This window comes from Sturnus vulgaris, chromosome 13, assembly GCF_052056855.1.
Source record: "Sturnus vulgaris isolate bStuVul1 chromosome 13, bStuVul1.hap1, whole genome shotgun sequence".
Lineage (NCBI taxonomy): Eukaryota > Metazoa > Chordata > Aves > Passeriformes > Sturnidae > Sturnus > Sturnus vulgaris.
The window spans coordinates 16126760-16150385 of record NC_142255.1 but is presented as its reverse complement, the minus strand read 5'-3'; the positions used below and the strand labels follow the sequence as shown (position 1 = coordinate 16150385).

Sequence of the window (23626 nt, the reverse complement as noted above, 5' to 3'; positions counted from 1 at the left end):
CAACATAAATGAGTACTCTACAGGTGTAATTACAGTAATAGTTCTTTTACTGCAAATACTGGAAGCCTGTAACCTGTAATTCACTTTTTCTGATAGTCTCCTATTCTAACACTAGACATGTTATTTTAAAATGTCTAGGACCTGAAAGCTAAATTTGTAGTGATAGATAATAGTAATGGAAACCAAGTATCCTCCTTAGTTCAGACTTTAGAGCTGTGCTGTATCTCTTGGCCAATTGTTGCCTTGTTCACCTAGAAATATCATACCCACCACTCCCACAGTAATTCAAATATCAGATTCAAACAGAAGAAAGCAAAATACATCTCAATTTGTTTATTTTAGGGTAGGAATCCATGAAAACTCAAGACATACTAACATGCACTGTCTTTTTTGTAATTATTCCATGGCAGATTCTGGGGCAATTATTGCTTCTCCACAGTGAATGTGCCATATTTCTGATAACATGAGCTCCCCTTCTTTTCTAGGGATGAGCCACCACCACACTGTGATTGGAAAGTGTGGGGACCAAGCACTCAGGGAGATGCTGATGCATCTGGTTCCCTGGCCCTGGGCTGTGGGTCAGCTCTTGCTCATGGCACAAGCCACCAGAGGCCAGAGAAACATCGTGGGGATTATTTCTGTCTTGGCTACTCCTCATCAGTGCCTTGAGCTGCATGAAGCCCTGAGAACCAAGGCAACACGAGTGCACCACCAGGGATTTGCTCCTCTCATGGTCTACACCTGAAGCACAGCACAAAGTTCCACCCTTTGCTTCTGCAGGTAGGAGCTCAATCTAATTTACAGATTTAGTGTTAGAAGCAAGGCAATTATCCTAAAATAACTCATGCAAACGGTCACCCTCTTCTAGAACTGACATTGTTTTGTCATTTTCTCTCCATTTTCTGGATGGAGCAGCCAGCATGAGGAGGGCATGCTGGCACATACCCCACTTGATAGCTGAAAAGAACAGACTGACAAGTATTTTTAATATGCTTATGAACATCCCAGTGAATAAAGGGCAAATTAGATTTTCCACTGGTTATTCATAAATCTACATGGAGATGTTGATAAACTGCCATTTAGTCCAGAGACTAAACAAATCACCAGATAAAATACAATATTCCTAGTGAAATCCTTTATGGAATGTGTTCCTGCCCCAAACCCGCCCTGGAATAGGCACAGCAATGCTCCCCGAGACCTGGCAGCCCTTCTAAGTGAGCATATGGTCTGCTCAGCTCTCACAGTCCTGGTGCACGGTGAGTAAACACACTGTACTGTCAGGGCAAACAGGGGGCTCTTTAATAGCATGACATTCTGTGCCTGCTTCAAACTCCATCACTACTCCAGAAATGGATTTCCCTTCTCTGCTGGAGCGTGCACTGTTTGCAGGAGGGGCAGGAAAAAAAGGTGAGAGAGTCTCCTCGGATGGTGTCTGTAACCATCTCCCATAAAGCTGGTAAGGCTGTGGAAGGGTCTTGGTGTGTCAGAAGTTGCATTTTCTGGTGATGCTACATCGCCTTCCCCGTTCTATTGAGATGTCCCCTGATGCATTGTAACTTGCTCAGTTATTGGCATAGAAAGAGGGACCTGAAGGTAAAATTCCCGATGTTGATCAAGGCTGGCAAAGGGCAGAACATTAGCTGCAGTAATTGTTTTTCTGAGGGAGTCAACAAAGCCGGGCTCGTCTGCACTAGCAAACAGATCTGGTCCTGCCTCTGTGCTCCTCACACTGGCAGAACACTGCCCTGAAATCACTGGAGCAGGGATCGGGCCAGGAATGAGCAGCTAAGTTGCAAAGCAAATTAATTCCTGCCAAAAAAGTTCAGCTATGTTCAGAAGTATGTAAAGTGTCTGATTTGAGAAGTGTCAAGTAGCATTTGTGACCAATTATCCAAGATGAAGGGGGCAGAGCTATGTTTACATGTACTAATCTTCAGCCAAAGTTTGAAAACTCTAATTCATGGACACGCATCAAATTTCCTTTCCAGGCTTGGCATTTGCCTGTACGCACGCATGCACATTGCTTGGGGATGACAGGAAAACATGATTATGACTTGCAAATAATACAAATAAAAAAAAAAAGAAAGAGCGAGAAGAGCTGCCATGCAGCAGCAGCGTGGTAATTAAACCTATATTGTGATATGCAAAAAGAATCATGGACCACCGTATGAGTAAAATAGCTTTATCAGCTGTGCTGAAATATGACGTGTGGTGTGTCTGTATTGTTATTATTCCACAACCTGTGAAGCCCTGGGAAATGATCTACACAAAAGAACAAGAAGTAAAAGCTGCCTCTGCCATCTTCTGTTTAATTAACATAGGTATACCAATTTAATGCAATTAATCAAGATAGGAGGGATTAAACAGTAACTCAGCTGACAACGACAGTGTTAGCATTGCTGTGGCATAGGAAGGGCTGCAGAATGAGAGTGGTGACTGGGAACACTGTGAGGAAGAACAAGCTGGCTGCAGTTTTGGGAGGTTTATGCAGATGTATTGAAATCTAGGGGCAGCTGATTTTTCATGTGGCCAAGTGTTTATCTGCCCCTGCCCTTTCCTTTACCCTCTCAGACCTTCCAGGGTAATCCCCAGAGTGGCAACAACTTTTAAAGCGATTCCTCTTTCTTCTAACGGATTCCTGATGCTAAAGGTCTGACCTTAAAATGAGCAGTGCATAGGGCAAGAGTGGGTACTGCAGTGAGCTTCTGGCCTTCAACCCTTCCAAATACAGCTATTTTGGTAACCAGAACAGTATATTCATGATGGGTGAGGGAGCAGAGCCTTCCAGTGCAGGGCTTCTCAGCACATTAACTCTGTCAGTGCTGGATTCTGGGTCCCTATGCAAGTTGCCTCTTCCTATTTAAGACCATAAATGAAGGTTTGCTGAAGTCTGAAGCATTCTGTAACTTCATGGGTGTGCTTTGGTGCCCAATGCACCTAAAAACTGGACTGAATCCTGCAGATTCCTATGTGGATCTGGGAAGGACTGTAATCACATGCAGCTGAGAGTAGCTCAGACTTGGATTTCTTGTTGGCAGGAGGGGCACAGCCTGGTTTGCTACAATGCAACTGTCCTCATTAATGTTCTTCAAGCCCTGATGTGCTGGGACCGCCGTGGTTGGGTCAGAAGATGGCTGAGTTTTCCAGGCTCATTCTCTTGTCTTCAGAATGTTAAATTGGGTGATAATGAGTAGTAACTGTGTCCTTTTTTATGGTGAAGTTGACACTTGCCTTCTAGTAAACAGACACAGAGATGACCCTCCTCATTTCGCACAGGTCACCAAACAGCCCTGGAATGGTAGGGGTTATTGGCCATTTACCAAACTCTGTTTGACTTGGGTTCATGGGTGAGAGATGAAAGGCTCTATATTGCATTACCAATCCCTGAGGCCAGCCAGTCTCCCTGAAGAAGCATTTCATTTAGCAAGGCAACTGCTGGCCCATGGGAATCGGAGACTTGGGAAAAAGAGGACACAGTTTCAATTGCAAATGTGTCCTTAGGGCAGATGTCTTAAAGCCACACAGAAACTCACTGCTTCAGTGTCACAATAGTTGCTCCAGGACACTTAATGACCAGCAGATTTTCCCCTTTAATTAATCTCCCTTTTTTCCCCCAGAAAACATCCGCTAGGTTACTTGTGGTGTTTCTGCCTCTGCTCTGTTTTGTCCATCTCCTTGGGGCAAGACCATTGCAGCAGCTGTGAACTGTTACCTTTTCCAAGAGCTTCAAAATTGAAACAGATGAAGCAAGGAGCCCTGGTTTCACACTTAGAGGTGTTGGGCTCTTGGGAGGAGAAATGAGTACTCCTGAAGTGTCCAAATATTTTCCTTACCCTAGAGCAAAGATGCTGACTGATTTTCTTGGTTATAGTTGAGTGATCATTGCTATTGGGGTAGTCCGAGTGCTGCCTTTTTACAGATAATGGATGAAGTGACTGATGGCTACAGGAAGAAGAATATCTGGTTCAGACCAAGAATTCAACCCAGACTCATCCTGAATTTCCTATGATCTGAAAATCCAGTGTTGTTCTAAATTCATTATCACTGATTAAAATCCTCTTTCAGTTTCCTCCCTTACTGCTTGTGATGTGAATCATGAGACATTCAGAAGTTGCATTTGTTGTTTGATAAGTTTTGCATCACGGTTGTAATAGTGTATCTGCCAAGTCAGCAGGTTTTTGTTTTTTTTTCTATGTTTGTTTATTTATTTACCACTCAATTTCCAGCAAGTTCTTGTTACCCAGTTCCTGCTGACAGCAGGGGAAGAGGCACAAGCAAGCTCAGAAAATGAACCACTAGAAGGTAAGTGAAAAGAATAGTAAATGCAGGCCATTCATGTAACAGGATCCAATTCATTTTAATGCCAGGGAGATTTTTTAAATGGGACTTCTCCCAGTGGAGAGCTCACAATGCTCAAGGCCTGTTTCACTATAAAGACAATACATAATTATTCTGGGCTTATTATTATTTTTTATCACTCCTTTTCCAGTTGCAGGGAGTGAGGGCAGAGATGAGATCAGGACCCAGTTTATTGCTGTGCAGACTGTGCAGCACACGGGGCTGCAGGACCCTGTGGAGGCAGGGAAATGCACCCAGGATGAAGGTTCAGGTGGCAGAACCTGAACCATCTCCCTGAGATGGGAGAATCCATCAACAGCAAAAATGGGGACTCAGCCTCCTGAGGACTTCAGTCCTGGCTCCTGCTGCTCGGTGCTTTCAGCATCTTTTCTTTTCACACTTATTTTGAATCACCGAAATGATGAATTGAAAAAATGCCATGTCATTTGAAGCACTCTTTATTGTATTTATAGGAAACAGATCATCTGTTCTCTCAGGATAGTGGAAACTGAATATGATGAACTCATGTGGAGAAAATGTAGGTTGGGTGTGACAGAGAAACTTGTGTTTTATACCGCAGTGACATCTTAATTTCTGGTTTTGGTATGACAGACTCAGTGATACTGAACCATCCTGGTTCCTGCTTTCAGGCTGGAGTCACAAGCTGGACTTAAACGAAGAAACTTCCATGCAGGTGTGTGACTGCAGTGTGAATGCTGTGCCAGGGTAAGAGAACTTTTGTTTAATTTGGGGTTTATACAATATGTAAAGTCCATACAAAGTCTGTTGTTCATCCTAGCCTAGTTAAACTGCATTTGACCACTACTTGTTCAACCCAGTAAAGTGTACCTGGGTACCACAGAAACACCTGCTCTATTTTGCCAGGTCAGCCCTTTAGGATTTAGCACTTCATTCATAAAGGATTCTATAACACATGCCCAGTTGTGCTCTCTCTCTCTACTTCCTGATGATTCGGGTGATTTTCTCTAGCCAATTTATATTTTAATTAGCTGTAACACTTCTTTACTTTCTAATTTGAACAACTGAGACTTTAAAAAAAAATAAAAGCTAAAAAATAACTCTCGAAGTCTGAATGGATACTCATTATAATTTTCTCTTCAGTACTTGCAGGTCCTGGGTTATCTTAGGTGACATTTTCATGTTGACTGCTCTGTGTTAGCTCTGCTCACACAGAAGGTAGTGACAGTGGGTCATGTATTATAGGTTTCTTTACAGATGAAACCTACAGAGTGTCCTAAAGTCTAGTAAATACTCCATACCAGCAACTTCCACATCCCTCTGTACTCCTACCATTGCTTTGAACCAATTTATTTATTCATTTGGGCTTTAAATGCTCAGATGCATTCCTTCTTGCTGCAGCAGCAGCAGGGGTACAGGAAGGGGTGTTTGAAACCACGCAGTCATTTCCACCCTGGATTTCATGAGGAGTTATTCTTGTCTCAGAGATGACGCATTCAAATATCCCTCTATGGATTCCAGGTGAGTTAGTCACATTTGCATGCTTCCAAGTAATACACAGAAAGGTGCTGAGAAAATTATGAGTTTCTGCCTAGTCACACACACCAAAAAAAAAGCTCAGAAAAAGTAGATCTGAGCAAATTACATGTACTAGCCCTCAAAATATTCTAAAAAGACCTGGGGCCAAAGGGCTTTTACCTTAAAAACAGTAGGGCTGCACAGTATTTACTTTACTGACTGACCCATCAGCTGCTCTCTGTCCCCAGAAACAGTTCAGGAAATAACTGAAAGTATCTGAAGACATAAAAAGGGTAATTAAGTTTCATTGTGGAAATAAGAGGGTAATCTGTCCAGACAAATCTAGGACCCAGCACTGAAAGCTGTAGTATCTGAATATAAAAAATGAGTAATTTTGGAAAAAGATGTCTATCAGGACTGTAAATTCAGAGAGTAAAAATGTAGCTTTGCTTAATAGACCATCTCTCTCTCCATCTCCCTCTAACTCATTTTCTTATTCTCTTTCTTCCTTTTGTGTTATTGCAAAATAAATGTGTGCAAAATCTGATACTGAGAATGCTTTAGCTTCATTTCAATCTTCCATTCTCAAAATGTTTTGTTCCACTGGGAAGATTCCCCCTGGGAGATAACCTCAGCCAAGACTGCACGAGGCTTGTGGGGTGACTGATCTGCAGAGGAGCAACTGTATTTTGAGTTGGCTCTGAGGCAGCCAGGTCCCCACTCTTCTGAGGCTCTTAAAGATATTTGTGAGCTGGCATGAGAAATCACCTGGGACTCAGTGCAGACCACAAGTGCTTAGGACAGTGTTTTCTCTGCACCTTTTTTTGCTGAGCAGAATTGCAGCACTATAAACAAATGTGAGTTTTGCCTCATTCTTAGGTCCTGTGAGTTATGAAAGCCCACTCCAGATGTAATGAATGTATAGATCATTTTGACCAGATCATAATCTATTAGTAAATAATGCTCCCTGAAAATGTATAGGTGAAATAAAGAACTTCTTGCTACTATTGCTGTATTGGTATCCAGGATTACTGTGGAGGCCAACGTGAACCTGAGGCTTTGTGCCACTGACATTTAAATACAATGCAGAATTAGCTCCAGGGTTTGGTTAGCAAATTCCCTTCTGGATTAGGATATTCAGGATTTACACTGCTGGAATCAGAACCCAAAATTATACAAGGCTTACCTGTGCCTTGTCTTCAGCTCACTGACCCCCTCAATCATATTTATAGGATTTTTCCATTAGATTCCTAATTTTAGTGGTGATATTAATTAGCAAATCACACAATACTTTTCAGAATGAGTGTAGTCTGATAGAGCAAACCCCTGTAACACCTATGACTTTTCTTCCCTACCCCTGGAGGAAGCCCAAGGGTACCAGACTAAGACCTAAGGCAAATTGTCAGCGCAGTCTATAGGCCATGGGAAGGTTAGGTTTAAAGAAGATGTCACTTTAGGGACATCTGTGTGACACATGCTGCAGTGTCCAGACATTGGAGACTATGTTTTTGCTCTAAATCTAGAGAGGAAGTCACTAGGAAAAAAAAGGGAAAGAAGCACGGGGGAATAAAAGTACTTTTGAAAGAGAAGAAATCTACATTTCAATGAAAATCCTTTCAAGGCATTTCAAATAAGAGTCTGAGAGAAATAATTACAAAGTTTGGAGAGAAAGAACGTTAGCTTTGATATCTTTTTCTTCTATGAAGCAATTAAAATAAGCAATTTTTCAAATACTAAGCAGAAAATTACTAATGGCTGAACCCAAAAGCTTTCATTTCCTTCTTGGGGCCTTTATTCTTCTAAAAAAAGACAAAAAAAATGTGAAGGTGGTTTTCCAGATAGATTAATGCATAAAGCAGTCGCTAGTTGGATGTCATAAAAACTACAGCAGCATAGAATAGCTGAGATTAAGAGCTAGATTTAAATCATGCAACAGTCCAGTTAATATCAATGTCTAATTAAGAAATGCATAAGAAGTCTGTAATGTTGATTTGATGGAGAAAAACTCTAATAGGGTTTCTTTTGGAATTTTCCATTTCAATTGCTGTGTAGACTTTTAATGGATGTCCTATCCAGTCTTTGGTATTAGCAGGAATCATCCTCAAATTAAAACCAAGGCCTAAAATGGAACACAGGTAGACAAATTAGCTGGTCTGGGAAGCAGCCTGGGTAGAATGACAATGTGAGCTGAAGCTGAAATTTTAGTACAAATAAAAGATAACAAACGTCTCAAATCTGGCGTGGAAACCCTCTCTGCTTCTCCTTTGAAACAATCTAAAAGCCTGTAATTTGAAACAATGCGATGTTAACCCATTTCCCCACCTCCCTAAGCCTGCAGAAATCCCTGACAATTCATACTTAGACACCTAGACCACTTAGCATTATTAATTAGTCTTTTTTATTTAAAAGGCTTTCCATAGTTATGCATATTAGTGGTGTGTAGAGGTGGGTTCTTCTCTGCTTGTGATGGGATTTAGAGCACACAGGTCCCTGTCACCATCAACGAGCACCATTAATCTCCCACTCCTCTCTAGGTAACTAAATCTCTTAAACCCCTGGAGCAAAACTAAGCCTGTGGCATCTTCTGTGTCCCATGGATCATCCAAGATGTTTGGTCTCTAGATATGAAAGGGGAACTGGTTTTGAGCAGTTTGACTAATGCCCTGAAGTTGCTAAAAGAGGAGCAGTGTAACTCTTAGTATGCACAAATCCACTTAGTAAAGAGGGGGAAAGCACAGTGCTGGGTTAAAGCAGCTGTGTATTTGTTATCACCACTCTGTTGTTGACCCAACAGATCCAGAAGGAATGTTCTCAAGGATCCAGGAAGATGTCACACTCAGAATAAACCCTCTGACCAATGCATGCTGGGGAATAATTTTAAAGTTCATTAGAACACATTAAAATATAATACACTGTCCATGGCAAAGCAAGACATGTGATTCCATCTGTCTACATGTCTTTTTCCAGTACAAAATCCATCCACAGACCTTTCAGAATTATATCATTAAGTCTTGTCAGTTCCACAGAGAGTGGAAAAGACTGGAGGTGAAAATCAGAGTAACAGTGAAAATTTGGCACTTTTATTTTTGGGTCATTGCCTGAAATGTCACGGTCCAAATTCATGCCTGACATTGTTCTGTTGATCCATGAGGCACAAATATGTTATATTAAAGAGTGACACCGTGGTCCTGGGGGATGTCTTAAGGATTTTTCTCCTTGAAAGAGATGGGAATAAGGATGTTCTCAGTGGTACAGAAGGTCTAATGTGAGGACACTCAGGCCATCAGAGGAGTCTGGGTTTTTTACCCTGCTCTTGACTGTAAGACTGGGTTGGGATGATGATGCTAGAGGATTGTTCAGGTGGAGTTCTAACAGGGTGCTTTGTCTGCAACCTTTATTAGATTTATGCAATACTTAGGGAATAAACAAGAGTATGAAGCAGGCTGTCTTTTGCAAACACATGCAACAGGAAAAAAACCCAAACCTTAACTTGTCCAACACACTTGAGAGCCACAAATTCTGTTACAGTTTTGCTAAATGAGAGGAATATTTCTCCCCTCCTCTATAAAACCATCCTTTTAGACATTACTGCAGTCATGACCTCACCGCAGTTCCTGGATTCCTTCTGAAAAGATTAAAATGAACTAATACACAAATGATCTCATCCCAGCATAAAGGACATCTTACACAGGGGGAAAAAACTAATCAGGAGAACTTCAGTGCTGTATTTGTAGTAGCAGTAGAAAAAGAACTGTAACACCACTGTGGTAAAACAAACTAAAGGTACAATGCCAGAAAGGCATTTTTCCATCTTCTGAACCATTTGGATTTTTCCTACCTGATCCTGGCTGTCACACCTGTCATCCTCTTAACTGTCTCCACATCTATTATCTTTCATTTTTTCCTGTCTTTATCTACAATTTCCCTTGTCTCTTCTGTGCCCTCCCCGCATATTAATATTTTAATATTCCTGGTAACTTTGAATTGTATACACTACTTTTCTAAACTACATCCAAAATGCATTTTGCAGAGTACATGCATACAATCACCTTACACAAAAGTATTCACACATACTTCATCTGTAGTTTATGTTATTCTGGATTAAGAACACCTTTTCTATGTTTTCCTACAGTTCTCGGGCCAAAGGGTCATGGATGACGACAGCTCACATCACTTTGGAGCTGCTGTATCTCCTAAGAGAAATCAGGAAGATGACTTGGGAGAGATGCTTTACTTTCTTTGGTAGGAGAATCTATAAATTAACATTTATGTAAGTGAGACTCTCACCACATTTTTAATGTTGTATCACATTTTGAGGCTGGAAAATAGAATATCTTGGAACTAGGTGATCTTTAAGGTCTTTTTCAACCCAAGCTCTTCTATGATTGTGACCTTCAGAACACGATGAATTCAGTGTTAATAATGCAATCTTATCTCTCGTGCCCATAGGTGCTCCTCAGCTCTGCCTTGAGGTGACACCATTAAGCAAGAGGTGACAAACCGGTTTCCTTTCTCAGGCTGAATGTCACGAAACTGCCCAGGGGCCCATTTTGGTGGGGGTTGCACCCTGGCTTTTCAAGGAGAGATGTGCTGCTGTGGCCCCTTCCCACCCTGGCAGGAGGAGCTGAAACTGCTCATTTACAACTGTGACATTTCTCAGGCAGGAAGAAAGGCAGAAGACATCAGGCTGTAGGGAGGAATCAGAGCAGCCACCTTTAGACACCTCCAGAAAAAGAAACCTCCAGAATTCATCCACAGGAGATGAGCTCCCAGGGCTAGACCATGCTGGTACAAAGGACAGTGGTACCTTTCTGTCCACCCAACAAAATTTGCTGCTTCTAAATGGGGGAGCAGATACATCTAACCCCAATTGCTCTGCAGCTGATAGCCCTGCTTCAGTGAAGAGAGCTCTGAGCAGTGATGAGTGTTGTAGGATATGTGCTGCAGCATTAGGAAGGTCCAAAAAGCCCAAGGAGCAGTGCAGAGCATGTGTCACCAACAAGAAAACAGCATGAGAAAAGCTGTTGTAATTCCTGTCCCCAGCAGCCTAACTGGAGGCACAGACTTCCCAAGGCAGAGAGGACTTGAAGAACTCGGGATCTGAAGTGAGATCTCTCCCCAAACCCTGCAGATTTACCAGGTCAGCTCAGTCCAGGCCAAAGTTTCTGGGAAAGGTCCTGGGCTCTACTCCAAGTTCAGTGCTCTATTGATTGGAAGAGGTATTTATTGTAGATCAGGATCTTGAGCCAAGGCAGCTGAAGCTGCAAGGACTAAATTGTCTATTCCCGACCCACAGATAAAACAAATGGCCACTTTTAGCCTAATCATCACTTCTGCCTGAGGAAAGAGAAACTCTTTGAGGTAAGTTCCCTTGGATATAATTCTTTCTTTCTAGGTTAAAGAAGGGCTGCAGCTAATACATATCCTGAGTCATAATGTGGATTTGCACCTTTCCTGTTAAATATAGCTGGTTTATGTCCAAAGGATCCCTTCTGTCCCTAATGCTCACTCATATTGTTACAACTTCTACATTAGTTGCAGGTGTGAAATGCCAACTGATCCACACTTCTCCTGCTGTCAGCAGGGGAGTAATGTGTGTCAAAGGCCTGGTTCTCAGAGGGAAGGTCACCCGGATCTCCATTTGCACATCTGCTTTGCTAAACACAAAACTCTGGAAGTCTGAAAAGCTCCAATGTGTATAAAATGGGATGTGGTCACTGGGGGCCATACAGAAGGAACTGCTTGTGCCTGTCATTTAGTAGGCAGGACACAGAATTTCCCTCTGTATAAAAAAAAATTCTTCCTGCATTACAACAGGTGAGGTGTTATTTGTAATGGTAACTTGGTTGACTTGTTACTTGTTTTTATATTAATAAGGAAAAAAAAATACTACACTTCTCTGCATTCCACCAGAAGACAAGATACCAAGAGATGAAAAAAGAGCCTCACACATTAAGCAGCTTCAGAAAGATGCAAATATTCAGCAAGTCCCTTCTTGGAGTGTGCAGACATGAAGATCAGGAAAGTGCCTGATCAGGGCTCCTGGAGGGGCCGTGCTGCTGGAGCCTGCCTTACACAGAGGCATCCTGGTTTGCTTCTGAGGGCTTCCAGAGGAGCTTTCAAATCTTTCTCTTTCCTGCTGTTAGTGGATTTTTTTCATACCTTGGAATAAGTCTTCCAATGGTAATGTGTTTGCAGTTGATGCCTAGATAATAGTTCTTGCTCAGGGGACCTCTAATACACAGTATTTTATGCTTTCTACATTTTATATGAGATCAAAGACTCATCCTATATATACACATATATGCCTAGTTTTTTCTTGGTTCCTGCTAGGATCTAGACTATCCCTCAGTATCTTCCAAAAGGATGCCCACAAGTAACCTATACAAAGTGGTTTTTAGTCTTAATATATTTGGCCTTTTAATGTCATATGTTTATGACATCATGATTCTGGTTACTCTGCACTAATAGGACATCTTAAACACATGCATCCAAGCATCATTCACCACTATACACTGTATTTTTCCTCTCTCAGTTGACTATTTACAAATTTTTTGTGGGGATAGTGAAACCAATATTGACTTTTTTATCCAAAATGAGAAAACAGGGACTTGGTCATCAGTTGAATGCTGGTGTTCCATGGATGTAACATCATGTTACATGGAATTTAGACCTTGTATCCTCATGGTAAGTTAACTGGAATTAAAGAAAACTGTTTTCTAAAGACCAAAGCATACTGGGGAGAGCCAGGAGCTGAACACATAGCTCAGAGCATGTTTCATGAACACCTCTAAATTCCAGCCCTAAGCCTCTGCTGCTCATAATGGACATCTCCTCAAGGAAGGAGTTGAAAATAATTTTCACAAGAATCAGAAGAGATTTATTTTTAATGCTGAGGAAGGAGAGCACTTGAATTTTAAAGAAAAGTTTGATTCTGGAAAAGACTCTCTGTTAATAAGTTTGAGGAGTTGTGCTTTACAGTGGCTGTTTGGCTCTGCATGGAAGCATCTGTTGAATTCAGAGATGCCTTTCCCCTGAAATTTACACCAGAGATTCAGAAATTTCATCTTTGATCAGAACATCCTCATTACCTTCCTGAGTAAAAGGAATGACCCTGGTTTCCCTGGGCTGTATGCTATAGATATGATAGACCTATGAAAAGAAATGGAGAAAGGGATACTGATTTTCTTGGAATGAAATACATGCAATTTAGGCTTGGAAACCATTTGAGTATAATATGCTAAAAGTTAAAAGAAACATTTTTAAAGAAACATTTTCCAAGAGCATGACTGTTAGTTTTATCTTCATTTTTGCCATGTATAATTATGAGAAACACAGACAACTCATAAGATATTTTAGTTTCTGTTGAGAATTGCCTTTTTAAAGATAATTCTGTACACTATTACTTTAGCCCACTGGGTATCATGTAGGGAAGGTGTAAGATTATGCACATGAATATTTCTGTCTACCACTTATGCGTGCTGAGACAATATCAACTCATACTTTCTCCTGTCATTGGTCCTTATTCCATAGAGGATATTCTTAATTACCAGAAAGACAATTTGGTAATATCATGTAAAGTGTAACAGCATAATTTCTGTGATGATTTACACCTGCTAAGGATGTGAATACTGAATTTTAAAGCATATTTTAAGTTCAGAAGAAAGAGTATTTTTTCCACAAGACACTATTTCTATTTTAAATAGAAATATTCTGATTTATTTAATTTATTGGTGCAGTTCTTATAAATGAAATGAAGCATTTGAACATGAGGACACCATTTTTACACATTTTCACTGCCCTGAAAATTTAGAGCACACTTCTGTACTGGATTAAATCAACTTGAGTCTAAATGCCTAAACACTATTTTTGACAACTGTGCATGAGGGACGTGCCTGTACAGGGATTCTAAAGAATAAAAAACCTAAAAATATCTCAGTTGCAAAGAAAATTCCCTGTATTCCTTCTTATACTTCGTAATAGTGGTTATATATATATCTTTTTTAACCCTCACAGGTTTATCCCTATTTCTGTTGGAAATGATTGAAATTATTCCATTGACTTTAACAAACTTGTTTCCTACTGGATTAAAGGTGAAATTTGTGCATTGGATTTGCTGGTGATGTCCCACTAATGAAACAGGTAATTTTATAAACGTGTCAGGGAGGGTAAGTGCCCAATAAAAAGATGTCAGATAGAGATCCACAAATTACAGTCTATTTGTAATGGAAATAAAACCAGGAATTCTTACTATGAGTCATGAATTTCTTTATAATTGCTTCCACATTTGGGGCAACTTTTTTCTAGGTTGTCTACAGAAACTCTGCATTTCTTGGGGCTTTTGATGGCAGTTATGATCAAAACAACACATCTCATTTCTGATAAAATTTACTTACTTTGAGAAGGATTGTTTTTTTTTCTCAAATTGCATTTCTGAGTCTTTATCTACAACTATTTTCTTATCCTCCTCTTCATTTTCTATTTCTAATATAAAACCAGAAGTCTTTATCAATTTAGAAGAGCAATAAAACTAAAGAAAATTCGGGCAGAACTGCAAAGCATGGTCTATTTTAAAGTTCCAATTCAGATAATAAGGCTCTGGTTTGTGCTGCATCTCACTCATGGACTCAGTTTTCCATAGTGCATTCAGTGTTGTAATAATGCAAATCAAATACAATTTTAATAACTCCTTCCATTAATGTTTTAAGACTGCAACACTTATGAGCATGATTCTAATTGCATGATTTTGCTACAGGCAAGTTTTATAGATCTGCCTGATCTTTGGATATTTGCACCGTTTGGATTATTTTAAATAATTAATTTTTGGAAGCATTTCAGCCTCAGTAACAACAGTTGGGTTTGATAGTGGTTGTCTTGTCAGTAATTGTATGTATCTGCTTCCATGCCAGGATAAACTAGATAAATTTAGAACTCTTTGGAAGGAGGTGGCTGAGGTTTATACCATGGCAAATGTTATGGAGAACGTTCTTAGGAAGGGAATATTTATAGACTATGTTAATAGGAGCAAAAGGGGTTTAGAGTGAATAACATTTTGTCATGCAGCACAATTAGTTAATTAAATTGCAGGACTTTCTGCCAAAAGAATACCAAAAATATAATCAACTTAGAATGCCATTAAACATTCTTGTTTTATTCAACTTCTATTGCCAGTCTCTAATGCACTGAGTGATAGGAATAGGGAAAGTACCTCATGAGAAGAATTAGTTTGACTTCTGACATTTTTCTGTATATCTGCTGGGAGTTTCTGCCACAGGGGCCATAGAATTATGGAATCAATAATGCTGGAAAAGACCTCTAAGATCATCAGTTCAACCATTAACCCAACACTGCCAGGTCCATCTCTATGGTGTTCCTAAGCATCATATCCACACATTTTTTTAAGACCTCCAGGTATAGTGACTGCACTTCTTCTCTGGGCAGACTGTTCCAATGCTTGACCACCCTGTCAGGGATGAAATTTTCCCTAATATCAAACATAAACCTCCCCTGATGCAACTTGAAACTTCTTCCCCTTGTCCTGTGGCTTGTTACCTGGGGGAAGGGACTGGCCCATACCTGGCTGCAGTCTCCTGGCAGGGAGTTGTAGAGAGTGACAAGGTCCTCCCTGAGCCTCCTTTTCTCCAGGCTGAACACCCAAAATTCCCTCAGCCCCTCCTCAGGTGAGGGGTGAGGGGCTTGCAGGACCTCTGGTGTCACCCAACCTCTGTTTTTAGCCGAGGTAAGCAGTTTGAAAGCTTGCTCCTCTCTCCAGAAACCTGTGTAAAACCTCACGCTTTCCTGTCATTGTGCAAAATGGGATGAGGAAAACGACAGGACGTGGGAAGAAGGTAAGTGGGGCAGCAAAAGTCACAAAGAAAGCATTTGCTGAGTGGCTGGTGAGGGCCCTTACCTTGACACTGTCCCCAGGGTTTCTCTCTAGTGGCAGGCTCTTGGCTCTCCTCCTTGTATGTGCTGTTCTTCCTCTCGAGCATCACTTGAGATCTGCAGCAGAAGGTTCCCTCCTTCAAGATGAACAGAAACACCAACACAGTCTTGCCCACTCTTGATTCCACATTTCTTCTGTAGAGAATTTACTCCAAATTTTGCTCGTGACAAATGCCTACACAAGGCTTGGACAAACAAGCGTTAAAAGTAGCAGTGGAAATTTTATTTTGGGGGTTAAAGAAGAGCTATGAACCAAAAGTTGCTAGCTGTACCCTGAGAAGTGATTTATTGCCTGCAAAAAATAGCATTTTGTTCAGTGAATATGGCTTTACCTACCCAACAGTGCAGGTTTTCCTGTGTGTTTGGTGAATTCTGTGTCTGGCATGACAGAAAAGAACATCTCATCTGAAATAGCTTGAGTGCATTTTCATTGCAGGAAAAAGTTTTAACAGTCTTGCTACAGAGTTTACACACTGACAGAGAAATAGTGCACAGGTTGTGTAAAACCTATGATAAACCTTTACTTCAACTTCACTTTTAGTCAATCCTGTTTGAGAGGAATGGAAGGAGCCATAGGGATATGGATTCTCATAGACCTTTGAGAAATGTAAGTTTTCCATTAATGGATACTCAGAAGTATGGATAATTACAGCAGTATTTGAGAATTTCACTGCTGGATCAACTCAGCATGAAGTTCTCAATTATTTTTTCTAGGAAGTCATCCCAAGCAAGTACAACCTGATATTTTGAATTAATGACAAAAGTAGATTATGTCCAGGAGAATTTTGTTCTGGAAAATGCCAAACAAGTAAAAAGATTTGGATTGAATCATGCAGTTTTCATGAAGCTTCTCCGCTGAAAAAAAGATGTTAAAGACTTTTCAAAATCATTGTAAGGGTCCCAATACATATTGTAGTAAGTGAACATATATTTGCTTTGAAATATATTTTGATTTTAATTTTTTATTTATAAGTGAAAGTAAAAAAATGAAATATTTTGAAACTACTGAAGCAAATGGCTCAGTTAGATTTTTCACTTTTTAGCAGCTTATTGGTTAGCCACAGAATTAGCTGAAAAAAAGTGAAATCTTGAAAACTCCCAAAGGATGGGAAAAAGCACTTCCCTGTCAGCTATAAAATGAATGAAAATTATAATGACATTTTCATTTAGTGCAGAGATTTACTAAAACACCTACATTTTCACAGAAGTTGCAAAGACTTGAACTCGGACACACTGTTGGTTTCTCCCCAGGTGTGATGCTTGATGATAATGCTCTTACTAGACCTGGTCACCTGCACTCTCAGATAAAGAGCTGGAGGTACTCCAGCTTCTACAGGGGTGATAATCTCTGTTTCATATGCTAGCACCAGAAGGAGGGCAGAAAGCACGAACAGGAAATTTCACAGTTTTATTTCAAACTAATGCATTTAAACAGAAAATTATAATTCTTAAATAATTTGGAAGTGAGCTATCCAAGGACAAAGAGCCCCAGATGCTCTGAAGGGTTAATCTTTGTAGGGTAGAGAAGGAAAGCCTGTGTAGCTTCACTGTGCTAATGGTGTGGGGAAAGAACTTCTGAGATGCCTGCTCAATTTGTCAGGATTTTATCTTCTGAACTATTACCTCCAGCTTTCCCCAGAACACCCTCCCCAGCCCTTTTATCTGCGAGCTATCTTCAAGTTAACTGTCTGCCTATTGCCTTGGCTGAACCACACTAATAGTCAGCTAATTACACATGAACACTCTAATTTGCTTTGTCTTTCTCAAAAAAAAAACTCACGCGTGTGCAGGCATGCACGCGAGTGCGCTTCTGCTCCTGCCGTGGAACTGCACCAGCTGAACCAGGATAACATTTGATGCATTTGTTTTCTGCCCCCTCTGATGCTTCCCCCCCACCAGGCCACCACCAACGCTTGTCATTCCTGATTTGCAACATCACCTGTTGCTCCAACACAAGGCTCCCGTAGAGCAGAAACTGCAGCAAAGAAGAGAAATACGTGTTTGTCATTGAACTGAGCTGAGAAGAAGGAAGAGGAGAATGATAAGATCATAGCCTGCAGCACTTTGTTTATGAGAACATCCTTCCAGTGATATATGTCTGCACCAGGTGAAAGTATTGTGTCACCCCTAACATATTTTAAATGCCAGGGCTGTCATGCAAGAAGACAATGATGAACAAGTTTAAACAGAATATGGTTTTGTAGCCATGTACAGAGTTACCCTTTGAAGGTTTGCACTAGTAGTGCTTCCTAGCAAAATGTTTCCAAGCTCTGTTATATTCCCCAACAGAACCCATCTCACACAGAATTTAAACTAAATGGAGACATTTCTATTGCAGGCAAACTGATGGGGTTATACAGAAAGCAGTGCATTTCCTCAGGCAGGATTTTCAGGCCATTTCGCACGCCCTCCCTGCCACACTATCCAAGTTTGTCATAACTCCTTGGATAGGAACCCTGCTCCACTCAGCAAATAGGCAAAGAACAGTCTGAGGAGCAGGGACTGGCTTTGCTGAGAGGTTTCCTCAGACTAGCCCTAGCATGCTGCCGTGGACTGAATTCCCATTAGCTGCTGCAGCTCCCAGACCACATCACCTGCTTTAATTCTACACACAAGAATTCCGTTTGCGTGCTCCGAGGCTGCCTGGCCTGGTGGGATGGGGTAAGCAGGGTTATTTGGAGGATTCTCTTCCAAAGTGCACTCCTGGGCCAAGTGAAAGGCTAATGCAGAAGCCTTTCCTCACCAGGCAGATATGCCCAGAGCTATCATCACATGGCAGTTTTCTTCCCAGATATTTATCTGGAGCTCAACTGCACGAACACCATCCCTGCGTTATAACACCATTGCACAACACCACTCACTGGCTCAGACTGACAGCTCAAATTTAGCCCTGGGAAAGCCAACATCCCACATATGATACTGAGAATGGGCATGACCATATCCACCTTGGATTCAGGTGAAAGAGCTTTGGCTGTGTGTGTCACGTGGGGATGAAGGCAACCGTGACACCGCAGAGTTGTACGTCTTTGAGGAAGACTAAGGTCAGAGCCACTCCATGACCCATCCAGGACAGCATTAATAACTTTACAAGAGAGAGGAAAGGGAGCTTCTGATTGCCTGAAAAAACCTTCCAGGAGGTAGGATTTCTTAAGTACTTATTAAGGTCCTGTGTGGGCTTGTGTTAACGCTTTCAGCATCTGCCCCTCAGTTTTCCTTTCTGTGAAATGGACATACCTTGTTTTCCTTACAAGGTTATTAGGAGGATTTTCCAATTAAGGTTTGTCATAAATGAAAGCGTCTTGCAAACAGTATTTAATCACCTGGCTAAAAATGCTCTCCAACTTCTTTGGGCAGAATGTGAGTTTTTATAAGGACTAGTCACAGTGTCCAGCTTAACAGAAGGCTAAGGGATCACACTCTGCATCTTTAAGACAGAGTTTACTTCTGAATCAGTAAATGTACTAGACAAAGCAGCTATTATTTATGCATTCCTGCATACATGGCAAGGTGAAAATAATAGAATAAACATCATATACTTCATTATGATATCGGTTTACACTTCCAGGGTACACAAAAAGAGGCCATTTCATCAAGCTAATTGCCTGAAAGTAAAAGAGAGAGAACTTTAGCTATTAGTCTATTATGGGGCTTTTTTCTTAATCACAAATAGGGGCCGTGTGTCCCCAGGGGGATGTGTATTCTAATTTACAATTGAACTACAGATCAGAGCAATCAATCTTGTGCAGCACTTTTACAGTGTAATTGCTGCAACATAACAAATAAAAAAAAAAAAAAAAAAAAAAGAAAAAAAAAAAAAAAGGCAGCCTAAGTCGAGTTTCAGCTTGAGGTGGAGATATTTACCAGGCATTGGTTCGGGGGTGGGAGGGAGGCAGAGAGAGGAGAGAGGCGCCAAAGCCATGAATATGCAATGAGGGCTCATTAGTGCCCCAGTGTTGCCATGACGAATGGCATTATCCCCAGACTGGTGCAGCCTAAACATGAATTTTATAACGACCCATTTATCATGACTTGTCATGGGTTTCTTTACTGTACTTTCTACTGACTCTCACACCTTCCACCATTAGCACCTCAGAATCCCTTCCTTTTGTTCTTTTATCTTATTCCATCTTAGTTTTTGGTAAGGATTCTCAGGCGATGAGGAGAAGGAGGGCTGCAAATGCTGGTGTTGAAGAGTTCAGAGCTCCCCAAGCTGCAGACCCACCACCAAACATGTTGGTGGTCTTCAATCCACTTACCAGTGGGTGAGTGTCCTCATTGTCACAGGTATCTGCAATCCTGTCAGTTGGCTCAGCAGAAAGGTCTCGGGTTGACCGAGCATCCAGACAACTATCTTTCCACTCTGCCAGATGTGATGGATGGATCTGTTTTGTTGACCTAGGCCTGCCTCCTCCTCAGCCCACTCCAGCTATGTGCACAGTGTAACAATCCACCCCTCATCTTCACGTTGAAAAAAGGCACAAAATCAGATAAATAAACAAAAACTGCTTTCTCCCCAGTTTCACTTAAATGAAAAAAAAAAAGTACTAGGTGTGAAATCTAACTGATAGGGAAAGCATTTACTTTACAGGAGGAAGCAATATTAGTCAACTCTACAGGAAAACGAAATTACTGTGAAGCAATTAGTGTCTGGCTTTAGCTCATTTTTGGTCACTGCACGTTGTCTCTGTTTTACTGCTGTCCCTTTGGCCTACCAGATCCCACATTTAATATACCACTGCTTATAAAGAAATCCCTGTGGCTCAGGAGGCTGAATTGCCACCGCTGGGCTAGGGCCTGCTCTCTAGTATATAGAGGCTTTCATTTCCCAAGTTATGAATCTGACATCTCATGGCCAAATCTGTGCCAGTTTATTTCTGAGAAGTCTATCCTCATTATTTACCCCAAATAGTTTCACTGTCAGTCTGCCTTTTTTCTTTCCCCACTGTGAAGTGGCTGGAGTATCTGAAAGTATCAAGCCCCTCTTTGTTGGATTTTACACTTTTGCTATTACAAGAATTTGTCTTTAGGGATTGAAAAATCAAGCAACTTATTTCCAGCTATTACTTGGATAGGACTTCATGTTCTTAAACAAGTTGTGAGCTCCCATGATCTCTGAAAACAACTCTCCCGAGGTCTTACATCAGGGTAGTCCTACAGTTCTTTCATTACTCTACTGGATGTTTGAAAATATTAAAAGGCATCTAACGTCCCAGGCCAGCAATTTATAGACTCAAAGTCTGGTGCTGTAGTCCTGAAAACCTCTATTTCTTCCACAAAATCTGCACTTTGCTGTTATTGTCGCCAAGACAGCCACGTGTTTCACCAGGAGTAGTTTGTCAAAGCAACAGTCCATTATCCAAAGATTCATCACAGGTTCCCACTCTGGTACACGATGGAAGAGAGGCTGGATGTCAGAAAGGGAGGAGAAAGGAAAGCTTCCTCTCAGAAAGGTGCATTTGGGAAATGACACACCTTGATTAATCAGGGCATAGCTGATTAGGCCAGCAAATGCTTGCCTTTTTTTTTTTTTTATTTTTCAAACCCATCTGTGTTCCTTTGGAGAATATAGATATATATAAAAATATATGTATGTGCAGTTTTCTAAAGCCCTAGACAGAATCTTCCACAAGTCCGTGACCTATGATGGAGAACTCCAGCTCCCACTACAATACAAACAATGTTCTGTTAATTATCAGGAGACAAAAGAATAGAAATCACTCTTAAGGAAGCAAACCAGAAATGACATCTAATATTGCAGAAAACGTCCACTGTCTTCACAAGGACTCAGGACACAGCAAATATTATCATTATTCCTGAGAATAAATGTTTGCCCTATGACCCAGGTGATCTGATCACCTATTGAGTGGAGAGAATAGAGAGTTGTCACAAACAATGTGGTTTAATTAAATTATTTTAATTTAGCTCCTATTAGGAGTACTAAAACTGACTGTACTCAGTCTATAAGATCAGATTGATACATCTGATCCACTATCTGTAGTTTATGTGATGGAATAAGCAAATTCCTGTTTGAGTTGGTTGCAGAAACTCACAGGTCCAATCTATGGAGGTTAATCCATTATTTTTATACCAATAAATTTTTATACCAATAAATTTTTATACCAAAATTTTTATACCAATACTTGCAGTTCCCTTTGAGAAACAGGCTCATCTTTCTTCCACTCACGTCATGGAGCAGATAAACATGGAAACAAGGAATTTAAAGGGCCAGCCAATGCAGATGACACTGAGCTCTGTGTCACTTTAGCACCCAGTACCACTGGAATCACAGAATCACAGCAGAGTTTTCTAGGTTGAGATCAACATCCATATGGAGGGCAGCTGCCCAGGAAAGGAAAACGTTCACTATTCCTCTGTCAACCCACAAATGGCAATCATTAACAAAAAATAATTGCAATCTCTAAAATATTAAGTCCTTAGTTCTAAACCAGCAGGACTCTAAGGATAGGAAACACACGAATTTCAGGAGGAAAATGCTACTTTCATTGTCATATGAATCCAGCTTCCAATAAAGCATCAAATTTGAGATTGTTTCATAGAGAAATTAAGAAATATAAGCAATATTTTCAGGTGGAAGAAAAATCTATAAGGTGGGACTAACTGTTTATCCTGAATATAGGGTAATTTTTGTGACCAAACACTGTAGGATCAGAAAAAACTGTCAACATGACAAGACTCAGATGAAAATTCTGCTTTAAATATATATATTTGAATGTAATAAAATTCTGACCATATAGTAAAAATCTGCAAAATTATATATGCAGTAGTTTTCTACATTTACAGATGTAATTAATAAACTTAGGGAAAAAAACGCTGAGAAAAGCTTCAGGTGTGATTACTATTTAATGCTTTTCAATGTCCTTTCAACTTACATGTATACAAGAAAATTAATAAAAGCCCCCGTAAACCCAGATACTATTTCTCTGTGTAAAGTGATGTTCTTTTAAAGACTTGATAAAATTCCAAGCCTGAACACAAAACTCCTTCTGACTGAATATTGAAGTGTTTGAACACCCAGGCAGTGCCAGGGACACATCCTTATGTGCTTGTAAGGGCTCCTGATTGTGCTAAATAAACCTGACCAACCCTTTTTTGCTACTTTTGTGGAGAAATCCATCCCTCCCTTTTTAGTTCTGTTTCAAATATGACCTAATATATTTTTTTTCTCTGTTCAAAGCTTGGCTTTAGTCCTCCTAATGAACTAATGATCTTTTCCTCTGGATATATACTTCAGCTTTGTCTTTAAGGCTCCTCACCTTTCTCCAAGTGGAGCCAATGGCTTGCTGCTCCCCACCTTTAAACAAACAAACACAATGTCCTTCTTCCCCCTTCCTCCCCACTTTCTTTAATGACATCTTCAGTCATTAATGAGTTAATAAAAATCTCAAAGTCATCTGGGAATAGATAAGGGGGAAGAAAGAAGAGTATTGTACACATAATGACAGGCTCCCTGCTGGCCCTAAGATGTCATGGGTCAGCCATGTCAAGAATGTGTGTGCCCAATCATCTGCTGATTTTTATCAGCAAGGCCTGAAGCAGAATCTGACACGGCCAGTTTGGGAGTTCCAATGAATAAACAATGACTTCTTGGATTGTTGGCGGCTGTGTGATAGAGTGAGAGGGTTTATATATACTAAAACATGATGACATTAGCAATCAATATACCAATTACTGGACAAGTTATTGGACGAAGAATGCACATGTCCTGAGCTTTGTGCACTTTGAACATGCTACCAGCAAAGGAGACCACAGAAATCATGTTAATTAACCCATTCCAAGCTTGATATGCTAATACCTGATGATGCCTTGAAGTTTCTTGAGAGCATGA

General features: G+C 40.6%; 1 long non-coding RNA gene across 13 annotated transcripts in view; it reads left to right on the top strand.

Annotated features, from left to right (window-relative positions):
• The window catches only part of LOC106852161 (uncharacterized), a 43891-nt gene extending 21175 nt beyond the window's left edge, over positions 1 to 22716 (top strand). For 6 of the 13 annotated variants that reach the window (XR_015806557.1, XR_015806556.1, XR_015806552.1 and 3 more), the window contains exons 4-6: positions 486 to 780; positions 4227 to 4302; positions 4951 to 22716. This is a non-coding gene — a long non-coding RNA (uncharacterized LOC106852161). Of the gene's footprint in view, positions 1 to 485; positions 781 to 4226 lie in introns of all 13 variants that reach the window. The other 7 variants (XR_015806563.1, XR_015806562.1, XR_015806561.1 and 4 more) reach the window with 7 other exon arrangements.
• Positions 22717 to 23626: the final 910 nt, after the last annotated feature.